Consider the following 13,699-nt stretch of genomic DNA (forward strand, 5'->3'; position numbering starts at 1 on the left):
CACTCAGGATGCTGCTACCAGCCTCATGACGTGGATTTCATGGCTGAGTGACACTCCATTGGACCTACGTAGCACCACTTGTCCACTTGTCCACTTGTCTTTGTCCACTTGTCCACTTGGCTCTTTCCTGGGATATGAAACGTGTAACGGAGTGGAGGTTCTTGTCAAGACAGCAGCCCTCAACTTTGGGGTCCCTGTGTCTGGTTGATTTTTTCATTTTCCCAAGGTCAACGCCCATGCGTGGACGTGCCCTATGCTCTGTGGTTCTGTGTTTTACATGGTTTGGGAAAGAGGATACACTTGTGAAGATTGGCTGTTGGCCATTGACATCCCGCCCATCAGCTTAACAAGGCTCCCTTGACTCCGTGGGCTGTCCTGCCTTTCTGGTTTTTAGACTTTTTTCGCCTGGCCCTTTTGCCCCGGGGGGGGCGAGAGATTTCTTTGTAGTGCTGATTTGCTCTCCCAGGTTGCTTGGTTTGCCAAAAAGGGCGTATGCGTTTTTTCCTGAATATATTCAGGAAAAAACGCATACGCCCTTTTTGGCCAACCGCATCATTGTCCACGTTCTGGCGCTCTTCATGTGCTATCGGGGCCATTCCGATGTACCCGTTGACATCCGTTTCCTGCAGTTCTGCCTTGCGTTCAGCGCCTCTTCGTAGCCTGACCTCAATATATTTTGGGGCGATAGTTATCGTTTAGAACTCTGCAGGTTTGGGAAGTGCAGTGCCCCTGAGCTCCATTTCCCAAGTCGCTTTTTTGTGAGTGGGACGCAACACGGCTGGATGGCTTCACGCCCTATTGTCGATCCGGGGTGGCAGGCTGAACCGCTGGTGAATTCTTCTTCGTGATGGGAAATGAGAGTGACATGTGCCCGACCAAACACCTCCAGCGAGTCTCTCATTGGTTCCCCCTCTTGCAGTTCATCCTGCGGACAAATTGCAGACGGTACGAAAGAGGCATGGACAGGCGCCGAGTCTCCAAGTGGGGAGATTGTTAGTAAGGGGGCCTGAATGGAGAACACGAGCACCAGGAGATGAAAACTGAGGTGAGTTTCAGAAAGCTTTCCCGATCCCACGGTGTAGCATCCGCTGGGTTTCCAATGAGTGCTTTCGCTGTCGGAAGATTGCGTTGAACCTGGAGAGTTGGGACCCATGGAATGGGGAGCACGCAGGATTCCTTTCAAGGGTCTGCATTTGCTTTCCCAACCTCACCAATCGTCTCAGCCCCAAGAGTGTCCAGCCTTATGTCTTCTGCCGCTGGGGCTGTAGATGTGGTCAATCCTGGTTGCATGCCAGTCCCTGAACGCATTTTGGAAGAATTTCTCTCTGTTTTGCCCTGCTTGTTTCTTCTTTATGTTGGAAATGTATCCTCAGAATGGGTCTGAGCTGATTTTCCCTGCTGGTTTTAGGCCGCTTTACACACACTTGATGCACTTACACAGAGATATCAAGACTTAGCTTTTAAGATGCTTACTAGTCGGATAGATACTTGTGCGATGAACAGGGTCTGGTGAGTCCAGTTGATTGAGCAAGGAGTAGGTCGTGTCCATTCCATATTCGGTTTTCGGAAGGGTATCTGTGCTCATTTCAAACTCGAGTTTTATGCGTCACCCCACCTCACCTTTCCCCTGAAGCAGGCATAAGTGTGTTTTCTAAAAGCGTGACTCTGTTCTGTTTGGGGATTCAGTGCATGGGGAGCGATTTTTACATTCCCTCGATAAGTGATATCATAAGTTTCTTTTTTTGTGGGACTTATTTCACTGAGGATGATCGTACCTAAATCCACTCAGGATGCTGCTACCAGCCTCATGACGTGGATTTCATGGCTGAGTGACACTCCATTGGACCTACGTAGCACCACTTGTCCACTTGTCCACTTGTCTTTGTCCACTTGTCCACTCGTCTTTGTCCACTTGGCTCTTTCCTGGGATATGAAACGTGTACCGGAGTGGAGGTTCTTGTCAAGACAGCAGCCCTCAACTTTGGGGTCCCTGTGTCTGGTTGATTTTTTGATTTTCCCAAGGTCAACGCCCATGTGTGGAAGTGCCCTATGCTCTGTGGTTCTGTGTTTTACATGGTTTGGGAAAGAGGATACACTTGTGAAGATTGGCTGTTGGCCATTGACATCCCGCCCATCAGCTTAACAAGGCTCCCTTGACTCCGTGGCCTGTCCTGCCTTTCTGGTTTTTAGAGTTTTTTCGCCTGGCCCTTTTGCCCCGGGGGGGGGGCGAGAGATTTCTTTGTAGTGCTGATTTGCTCTCCCAGGTTGCTTGGTTGGCCAAAAAGGGCGTATGCGTTTTTTCCTGAATATATTCAGGAAAAAACGCATACGCCCTTTTTGGCCAACCGCATCATTGTCCACGTTCTGGCGCTTTTCATGTGCTATCGGGGCCATTCCGATGTACCCGTTGACATCCGTTTCCTGCAGTTCTGCCTTGCGTTCATCGCCTCTTCGTAGCCTGACCTCAATATATTTTGGGGCGATAGTTATCGTTTAGAACTCTGCAGGTTTGGGAAGTGCAGTGCCCCTGAGCTCCATTTCCCAAGTCGCTTTTTTGTGAGTGGGACGCAACACGGCTGGATGGCTTCACGCCCTATTGTCGATCCGGGGTGGCAGGCTGAACCGCTGGTGAATTCTTCTTCGTGATGGGAAATGAGAGTGACATGTGCCCGACCAAACACCTCCAGCGAGTCTCTCATTGGTTCCCCCTCTTGCAGTTCATCCTGCGGACAAATTGCAGACGGTACGAAAGAGGCATGGAAAGGCGCCGAGTCTCCAAGTGGGGAGATTGTTAGTAAGGGGGCCTGAATGGAGAACACGAGCACCAGGAGATGAAAACTGAGGTGAGTTTCAGAAAGCTTTCCCGATCCCACGGTGTAGCATCCGCTGGGTTTCCAATGAGTGCTTTCGCTGTCGGAAGATTGCGTTGAACCTGGAGAGTTGGGACCCATGGAATGGGGAGCACGCAGGATTCCTTTCAAGGGTCTGCATTTGCTTTCCCAACCTCACCAATCGTCTCAGCCCCAAGAGTGTCCAGCCTTATGTCTTCTGCCGCTGGGGCTGTAGATGTGGTCAATCCTGGTTGCATGCCAGTCCCTGAACGCATTTTGGAAGAATTTCTCTCTGTTTTGCCCTGCTTGTTTCTTCTTTATGTTGGAAATGTATCCTCAGAATGGGTCTGAGCTGATTTTCCCTGCTGGTTTTAGGCCGCTTTACACACACTTGATGCACTTACACAGAGATATCAAGACTTAGCTTTTAAGATGCTTACTAGTCGGATAGATACTTGTGCGATGAACAGGGTCTGGTGAGTCCAGTTGATTGAGCAAGGAGTAGGTCGTGTCCATTCCATATTCGGTTTTCGGAAGGGTATCTGTGCTCATTTCAAACTCGAGTTTTATGCGTCACCCCACCTCACCTTTCCCCTGAAGCAGGCATAAGTGTGTTTTCTAAAAGCGTGACTCTGTTCTGTTTGGGGATTCAGTGCATGGGGAGCGATTTTTGCATTCCCTCGATAAGTGATATCATAAGTTTCTTTTTTTGTGGGACTTATTTCACTGAGGATGATCGTACCTAAATCCACTCAGGATGCTGCTACCAGCCTCATGACGTGGATTTCATGGCTGAGTGACACTCCATTGGACCTACGTAGCACCACTTGTCCACTTGTCCACTTGTCTTTGTCCACTTGTCCACTCGTCTTTGTCCACTTGGCTCTTTCCTGGGATATGAAACGTGTACCGGAGTGGAGGTTCTTGTCAAGACAGCAGCCCTCAACTTTGGGGTCCCTGTGTCTGGTTGATTTTTTCATTTTCCCAAGGTCAACGCCCATGTGTGGAAGTGCCCTATGCTCTGTGGTTCTGTGTTTTACATGGTTTGGGAAAGAGGATACACTTGTGAAGATTGGCTGTTGGCCATTGACATCCCGCCCATCAGCTTAACAAGGCTCCCTTGACTCCGTGGGCTGTCCTGCCTTTCTGGTTTTTAGACTTTTTTCGCCTGGCCCTTTTGCCCCGGGGGGGGGGGGCGAGAGATTTCTTTGTAGTGCTGATTTGCTCTCCCAGGTTGCTTGGTTGGCCAAAAAGGGCGTATGCGTTTTTTCCTGAATATATTCAGGAAAAAACGCATACGCCCTTTTTGGCCAACCGCATCATTGTCCACGTTCTGGCGCTTTTCATGTGCTATCGGGGCCATTCCGATGTAGCCGTTGACATCCGTTTCCTGCAGTTCTGCCTTGCGTTCAGCGCCTCTTCGTAGCCTGACCTCAATATATTTTGGGGCGATAGTTATCGTTTAGAACTCTGCAGGTTTGGGAAGTGCAGTGCCCCTGAGCTCCATTTCCCAAGTCGCTTTTTTGTGAGTGGGACGCAACACGGCTGGATGGCTTCACGCCCTATTGTCGATCCGGGGTGGCAGGCTGAACCGCTGGTGAATTCTTCTTCGTGATGGGAAATGAGAGTGACATGTGCCCGACCAAACACCTCCAGCGAGTCTCTCATTGGTTCCCCCTCTTGCAGTTCATCCTGCGGACAAATTGCAGACGGTACGAAAGAGGCATGGAAAGGCGCCGAGTCTCCAAGTGGGGAGATTGTTAGTAAGGGGGCCTGAATGGAGAACACGAGCACCAGGAGATGAAAACTGAGGTGAGTTTCAGAAAGCTTTCCCGATCCCACGGTGTAGCATCCGCTGGGTTTCCAATGAGTGCTTTCGCTGTCGGAAGATTGCGTTGAACCTGGAGAGTTGGGACCCATGGAATGGGGAGCACGCAGGATTCCTTTCAAGGGTCTGCATTTGCTTTCCCAACCTCACCAATCGTCTCAGCCCCAAGAGTGTCCAGCCTTATGTCTTCTGCCGCTGGGGCTGTAGATGTGGTCAATCCTGGTTGCATGCCAGTCCCTGAACGCATTTTGGAAGAAGTTCTCTCTGTTTTGCCCTGCTTGTTTCTTCTTTATGTTGGAAATGTATCCTCAGAATGGGTCTGAGCTGATTTTCCCTGCTGGTTTTAGGCCGCTTTACACACACTTGATGCACTTACACAGAGATATCAAGACTTAGCTTTTAAGATGCTTACTAGTCGGATAGATACTTGTTTGATGAACAGGGTCTGGTGAGTCCAGTTGATTGAGCAAGGAGTAGGTCGTGTCCATTCCATATTCGGTTTTCGGAAGGGTATCTGTGCTCATTTCAAACTCGAGTTTTATGCGTCACCCCACCTCACCTTTCCCCTGAAGCAGGCATAAGTGTGTTTTCTAAAAGCGTGACTCTGTTCTGTTTGGGGATTCAGTGCATGGGGAGCGATTTTTACATTCCCTCGATAAGTGATATCATAAGTTTCTTTTTTTGTGGGACTTATTTCACTGAGGATGATCGTACCTAAATCCACTCAGGATGCTGCTACCAGCCTCATGACGTGGATTTCATGGCTGAGTGACACTCCATTGGACCTACGTAGCACCACTTGTCCACTTGTCCACTTGTCTTTGTCCACTTGTCCACTTGGCTCTTTCCTGGGATATGAAACGTGTAACGGAGTGGAGGTTCTTTTCAAGACAGCAGCCCTCAACTTTGGGGTCCCTGTGTCTGGTTGATTTTTTCATTTTCCCAAGGTCAACGCCCATGCGTGGAAGTGCCCTATGCTCTGTGGTTCTGTGTTTTACATGGTTTGGGAAAGAGGATACACTTGTGAAGATTGGCTGTTGGCCATTGACATCCCGCCCATCAGCTTAACAAGGCTCCCTTGACTCCGTGGGCTGTCCTGCCTTTCTGGTTTTTAGACTTTTTTCGCCTGGCCCTTTTGCCCCGGGGGGGGCGAGAGATTTCTTTGTAGTGCTGATTTGCTCTCCCAGGTTGCTTGGTTTGCCAAAAAGGGCGTATGCGTTTTTTCCTGAATATATTCAGGAAAAAACGCATACGCCCTTTTTGGCCAACCGCATCATTGTCCACGTTCTGGCGCTCTTCATGTGCTATCGGGGCCATTCCGATGTACCCGTTGACATCCGTTTCCTGCAGTTCTGCCTTGCGTTCAGCGCCTCTTCGTAGCCTGACCTCAATATATTTTGGGGCGATAGTTATCGTTTAGAACTCTGCAGGTTTGGGAAGTGCAGTGCCCCTGAGCTCCATTTCCCAAGTCGCTTTTTTGTGAGTGGGACGCAACACGGCTGGATGGCTTCACGCCCTATTGTCGATCCGGGGTGGCAGGCTGAACCGCTGGTGAATTCTTCTTCGTGATGGGAAATGAGAGTGACATGTGCCCGACCAAACACCTCCAGCGAGTCTCTCATTGGTTCCCCCTCTTGCAGTTCATCCTGCGGACAAATTGCAGACGGTACGAAAGAGGCATGGACAGGCGCCGAGTCTCCAAGTGGGGAGATTGTTAGTAAGGGGGCCTGAATGGAGAACACGAGCACCAGGAGATGAAAACTGAGGTGAGTTTCAGAAAGCTTTCCCGATCCCACGGTGTAGCATCCGCTGGGTTTCCAATGAGTGCTTTCGCTGTCGGAAGATTGCGTTGAACCTGGAGAGTTGGGACCCATGGAATGGGGAGCACGCAGGATTCCTTTCAAGGGTCTGCATTTGCTTTCCCAACCTCACCAATCGTCTCAGCCCCAAGAGTGTCCAGCCTTATGTCTTCTGCCGCTGGGGCTGTAGATGTGGTCAATCCTGGTTGCATGCCAGTCCCTGAACGCATTTTGGAAGAATTTCTCTCTGTTTTGCCCTGCTTGTTTCTTCTTTATGTTGGAAATGTATCCTCAGAATGGGTCTGAGCTGATTTTCCCTGCTGGTTTTAGGCCGCTTTACACACACTTGATGCACTTACACAGAGATATCAAGACTTAGCTTTTAAGATGCTTACTAGTCGGATAGATACTTGTGCGATGAACAGGGTCTGGTGAGTCCAGTTGATTGAGCAAGGAGTAGGTCGTGTCCATTCCATATTCGGTTTTCGGAAGGGTATGTGTGCTCATTTCAAACTCGAGTTTTATGCGTCACCCCACCTCACCTTTCCCCTGAAGCAGGCATAAGTGTGTTTTCTAAAAGCGTGACTCTGTTCTGTTTGGGGATTCAGTGCATGGGGAGCGATTTTTACATTCCCTCGATAAGTGATATCATAAGTTTCTTTTTTTGTGGGACTTATTTCACTGAGGATGATCGTACCTAAATCCACTCAGGATGCTGCTACCAGCCTCATGACGTGGATTTCATGGCTGAGTGACACTCCATTGGACCTACGTAGCACCACTTGTCCACTTGTCCACTTGTCTTTGTCCACTTGTCCACTCGTCTTTGTCCACTTGGCTCTTTCCTGGGATATGAAACGTGTACCGGAGTGGAGGTTCTTGTCAAGACAGCAGCCCTCAACTTTGGGGTCCCTGTGTCTGGTTGATTTTTTGATTTTCCCAAGGTCAACGCCCATGTGTGGAAGTGCCCTATGCTCTGTGGTTCTGTGTTTTACATGGTTTGGGAAAGAGGATACACTTGTGAAGATTGGCTGTTGGCCATTGACATCCCGCCCATCAGCTTAACAAGGCTCCCTTGACTCCGTGGCCTGTCCTGCCTTTCTGGTTTTTAGAGTTTTTTCGCCTGGCCCTTTTGCCCCGGGGGGGGGGGGCGAGAGATTTCTTTGTAGTGCTGATTTGCTCTCCCAGGTTGCTTGGTTGGCCAAAAAGGGCGTATGCGTTTTTTCCTGAATATATTCAGGAAAAAACGCATACGCCCTTTTTGGCCAACCGCATCATTGTCCACGTTCTGGCGCTTTTCATGTGCTATCGGGGCCATTCCGATGTACCCGTTGACATCCGTTTCCTGCAGTTCTGCCTTGCGTTCATCGCCTCTTCGTAGCCTGACCTCAATATATTTTGGGGCGATAGTTATCGTTTAGAACTCTGCAGGTTTGGGAAGTGCAGTGCCCCTGAGCTCCATTTCCCAAGTCGCTTTTTTGTGAGTGGGACGCAACACGGCTGGATGGCTTCACGCCCTATTGTCGATCCGGGGTGGCAGGCTGAACCGCTGGTGAATTCTTCTTCGTGATGGGAAATGAGAGTGACATGTGCCCGACCAAACACCTCCAGCGAGTCTCTCATTGGTTCCCCCTCTTGCAGTTCATCCTGCGGACAAATTGCAGACGGTACGAAAGAGGCATGGAAAGGCGCCGAGTCTCCAAGTGGGGAGATTGTTAGTAAGGGGGCCTGAATGGAGAACACGAGCACCAGGAGATGAAAACTGAGGTGAGTTTCAGAAAGCTTTCCCGATCCCACGGTGTAGCATCCGCTGGGTTTCCAATGAGTGCTTTCGCTGTCGGAAGATTGCGTTGAACCTGGAGAGTTGGGACCCATGGAATGGGGAGCACGCAGGATTCCTTTCAAGGGTCTGCATTTGCTTTCCCAACCTCACCAATCGTCTCAGCCCCAAGAGTGTCCAGCCTTATGTCTTCTGCCGCTGGGGCTGTAGATGTGGTCAATCCTGGTTGCATGCCAGTCCCTGAACGCATTTTGGAAGAATTTCTCTCTGTTTTGCCCTGCTTGTTTCTTCTTTATGTTGGAAATGTATCCTCAGAATGGGTCTGAGCTGATTTTCCCTGCTGGTTTTAGGCCGCTTTACACACACTTGATGCACTTACACAGAGATATCAAGACTTAGCTTTTAAGATGCTTACTAGTCGGATAGATACTTGTGCGATGAACAGGGTCTGGTGAGTCCAGTTGATTGAGCAAGGAGTAGGTCGTGTCCATTCCATATTCGGTTTTCGGAAGGGTATCTGTGCTCATTTCAAACTCGAGTTTTATGCGTCACCCCACCTCACCTTTCCCCTGAAGCAGGCATAAGTGTGTTTTCTAAAAGCGTGACTCTGTTCTGTTTGGGGATTCAGTGCATGGGGAGCGATTTTTGCATTCCCTCGATAAGTGATATCATAAGTTTCTTTTTTTGTGGGACTTATTTCACTGAGGATGATCGTACCTAAATCCACTCAGGATGCTGCTACCAGCCTCATGACGTGGATTTCATGGCTGAGTGACACTCCATTGGACCTACGTAGCACCACTTGTCCACTTGTCCACTTGTCTTTGTCCACTTGTCCACTTGGCTCTTTCCTGGGATATGAAACGTGTAACGGAGTGGAGGTTCTTGTCAAGACAGCAGCCCTCAACTTTGGGGTCCCTGTGTCTGGTTGATTTTTTCATTTTCCCAAGGTCAACGCCCATGCGTGGAAGTGCCCTATGCTCTGTGGTTCTGTGTTTTACATGGTTTGGGAAAGAGGATACACTTGTGAAGATTGGCTGTTGGCCATTGACATCCCGCCCATCAGCTTAACAAGGCTCCCTTGACTCCGTGGGCTGTCCTGCCTTTCTGGTTTTTAGACTTTTTTCGCCTGGCCCTTTTGCCCCGGGGGGGGCGAGAGATTTCTTTGTAGTGCTGATTTGCTCTCCCAGGTTGCTTGGTTTGCCAAACCGCAAATTGGCCAACCGCATCATTGTCCACGTTCTGGCGCTCTTCATGTGCTATCGGGGCCATTCCGATGTACCCGTTGACATCCGTTTCCTGCAGTTCTGCCTTGCGTTCAGCGCCTCTTCGTAGCCTGACCTCAATATATTTTGGGGCGATAGTTATCGTTTAGAACTCTGCAGGTTTGGGAAGTGCAGTGCCCCTGAGCTCCATTTCCCAAGTCGCTTTTTTGTGAGTGGGACGCAACACGGCTGGATGGCTTCACGCCCTATTGTCGATCCGGGGTGGCAGGCTGAACCGCTGGTGAATTCTTCTTCGTGATGGGAAATGAGAGTGACATGTGCCCGACCAAACACCTCCAGCGAGTCTCTCATTGGTTCCCCCTCTTGCAGTTCATCCTGCGGACAAATTGCAGACGGTACGAAAGAGGCATGGACAGGCGCCGAGTCTCCAAGTGGGGAGATTGTTAGTAAGGGGGCCTGAATGGAGAACACGAGCACCAGGAGATGAAAACTGAGGTGAGTTTCAGAAAGCTTTCCCGATCCCACGGTGTAGCATCCGCTGGGTTTCCAATGAGTGCTTTCGCTGTCGGAAGATTGCGTTGAACCTGGAGAGTTGGGACCCATGGAATGGGGAGCACGCAGGATTCCTTTCAAGGGTCTGCATTTGCTTTCCCAACCTCACCAATCGTCTCAGCCCCAAGAGTGTCCAGCCTTATGTCTTCTGCCGCTGGGGCTGTAGATGTGGTCAATCCTGGTTGCATGCCAGTCCCTGAACGCATTTTGGAAGAATTTCTCTCTGTTTTGCCCTGCTTGTTTCTTCTTTATGTTGGAAATGTATCCTCAGAATGGGTCTGAGCTGATTTTCCCTGCTGGTTTTAGGCCGCTTTACACACACTTGATGCACTTACACAGAGATATCAAGACTTAGCTTTTAAGATGCTTACTAGTCGGATAGATACTTGTGCGATGAACAGGGTCTGGTGAGTCCAGTTGATTGAGCAAGGAGTAGGTCGTGTCCATTCCATATTCGGTTTTCGGAAGGGTATCTGTGCTCATTTCAAACTCGAGTTTTATGCGTCACCCCACCTCACCTTTCCCCTGAAGCAGGCATAAGTGTGTTTTCTAAAAGCGTGACTCTGTTCTGTTTGGGGATTCAGTGCATGGGGAGCGATTTTTACATTCCCTCGATAAGTGATATCATAAGTTTCTTTTTTTGTGGGACTTATTTCACTGAGGATGATCGTACCTAAATCCACTCAGGATGCTGCTACCAGCCTCATGACGTGGATTTCATGGCTGAGTGACACTCCATTGGACCTACGTAGCACCACTTGTCCACTTGTCCACTTGTCTTTGTCCACTTGTCCACTCGTCTTTGTCCACTTGGCTCTTTCCTGGGATATGAAACGTGTACCGGAGTGGAGGTTCTTGTCAAGACAGCAGCCCTCAACTTTGGGGTCCCTGTGTCTGGTTGATTTTTTGATTTTCCCAAGGTCAACGCCCATGTGTGGAAGTGCCCTATGCTCTGTGGTTCTGTGTTTTACATGGTTTGGGAAAGAGGATACACTTGTGAAGATTGGCTGTTGGCCATTGACATCCCGCCCATCAGCTTAACAAGGCTCCCTTGACTCCGTGGCCTGTCCTGCCTTTCTGGTTTTTAGAGTTTTTTCGCCTGGCCCTTTTGCCCCGGGGGGGGGGCGAGAGATTTCTTTGTAGTGCTGATTTGCTCTCCCAGGTTGCTTGGTTGGCCAAAAAGGGCGTATGCGTTTTTTCCTGAATATATTCAGGAAAAAACGCATACGCCCTTTTTGGCCAACCGCATCATTGTCCACGTTCTGGCGCTTTTCATGTGCTATCGGGGCCATTCCGATGTACCCGTTGACATCCGTTTCCTGCAGTTCTGCCTTGCGTTCATCGCCTCTTCGTAGCCTGACCTCAATATATTTTGGGGCGATAGTTATCGTTTAGAACTCTGCAGGTTTGGGAAGTGCAGTGCCCCTGAGCTCCATTTCCCAAGTCGCTTTTTTGTGAGTGGGACGCAACACGGCTGGATGGCTTCACGCCCTATTGTCGATCCGGGGTGGCAGGCTGAACCGCTGGTGAATTCTTCTTCGTGATGGGAAATGAGAGTGACATGTGCCCGACCAAACACCTCCAGCGAGTCTCTCATTGGTTCCCCCTCTTGCAGTTCATCCTGCGGACAAATTGCAGACGGTACGAAAGAGGCATGGAAAGGCGCCGAGTCTCCAAGTGGGGAGATTGTTAGTAAGGGGGCCTGAATGGAGAACACGAGCACCAGGAGATGAAAACTGAGGTGAGTTTCAGAAAGCTTTCCCGATCCCACGGTGTAGCATCCGCTGGGTTTCCAATGAGTGCTTTCGCTGTCGGAAGATTGCGTTGAACCTGGAGAGTTGGGACCCATGGAATGGGGAGCACGCAGGATTCCTTTCAAGGGTCTGCATTTGCTTTCCCAACCTCACCAATCGTCTCAGCCCCAAGAGTGTCCAGCCTTATGTCTTCTGCCGCTGGGGCTGTAGATGTGGTCAATCCTGGTTGCATGCCAGTCCCTGAACGCATTTTGGAAGAAGTTCTCTCTGTTTTGCCCTGCTTGTTTCTTCTTTATGTTGGAAATGTATCCTCAGAATGGGTCTGAGCTGATTTTCCCTGCTGGTTTTAGGCCGCTTTACACACACTTGATGCACTTACACAGAGATATCAAGACTTAGCTTTTAAGATGCTTACTAGTCGGATAGATACTTGTGCGATGAACAGGGTCTGGTGAGTCCAGTTGATTGAGCAAGGAGTAGGTCGTGTCCATTCCATATTCGGTTTTCGGAAGGGTATCTGTGCTCATTTCAAACTCGAGTTTTATGCGTCACCCCACCTCACCTTTCCCCTGAAGCAGGCATAAGTGTGTTTTCTAAAAGCGTGACTCTGTTCTGTTTGGGGATTCAGTGCATGGGGAGCGATTTTTGCATTCCCTCGATAAGTGATATCATAAGTTTCTTTTTTTGTGGGACTTATTTCACTGAGGATGATCGTACCTAAATCCACTCAGGATGCTGCTACCAGCCTCATGACGTGGATTTCATGGCTGAGTGACACTCCATTGGACCTACGTAGCACCACTTGTCCACTTGTCCACTTGTCTTTGTCCACTTGTCCACTCGTCTTTGTCCACTTGGCTCTTTCCTGGGATATGAAACGTGTACCGGAGTGGAGGTTCTTGTCAAGACAGCAGCCCTCAACTTTGGGGTCCCTGTGTCTGGTTGATTTTTTCATTTTCCCAAGGTCAACGCCCATGTGTGGAAGTGCCCTATGCTCTGTGGTTCTGTGTTTTACATGGTTTGGGAAAGAGGATACACTTGTGAAGATTGGCTGTTGGCCATTGACATCCCGCCCATCAGCTTAACAAGGCTCCCTTGACTCCGTGGGCTGTCCTGCCTTTCTGGTTTTTAGACTTTTTTCGCCTGGCCCTTTTGCCCCGGGGGGGGGGGCGAGAGATTTCTTTGTAGTGCTGATTTGCTCTCCCAGGTTGCTTGGTTGGCCAAAAAGGGCGTATGCGTTTTTTCCTGAATATATTCAGGAAAAAACGCATACGCCCTTTTTGGCCAACCGCATCATTGTCCACGTTCTGGCGCTTTTCATGTGCTATCGGGGCCATTCCGATGTAGCCGTTGACATCCGTTTCCTGCAGTTCTGCCTTGCGTTCATCGCCTCTTCGTAGCCTGACCTCAATATATTTTGGGGCGATAGTTATCGTTTAGAACTCTGCAGGTTTGGGAAGTGCAGTGCCCCTGAGCTCCATTTCCCAAGTCGCTTTTTTGTGAGTGGGACGCAACACGGCTGGATGGCTTCACGCCCTATTGTCGATCCGGGGTGGCAGGCTGAACCGCTGGTGAATTCTTCTTCGTGATGGGAAATGAGAGTGACATGTGCCCGACCAAACACCTCCAGCGAGTCTCTCATTGGTTCCCCCTCTTGCAGTTCATCCTGCGGACAAATTGCAGACGGTACGAAAGAGGCATGGAAAGGCGCCGAGTCTCCAAGTGGGGAGATTGTTAGTAAGGGGGCCTGAATGGAGAACACGAGCACCAGGAGATGAAAACTGAGGTGAGTTTCAGAAAGCTTTCCCGATCCCACGGTGTAGCATCCGCTGGGTTTCCAATGAGTGCTTTCGCTGTCGGAAGATTGCGTTGAACCTGGAGAGTTGGGACCCATGGAATGGGGAGCACGCAGGATTCCTTTCAAGGGTC

The sequence above is a fragment of the Kogia breviceps genome, chromosome 3 (assembly GCF_026419965.1).
Source record: "Kogia breviceps isolate mKogBre1 chromosome 3, mKogBre1 haplotype 1, whole genome shotgun sequence".
Lineage (NCBI taxonomy): Eukaryota > Metazoa > Chordata > Mammalia > Artiodactyla > Physeteridae > Kogia > Kogia breviceps.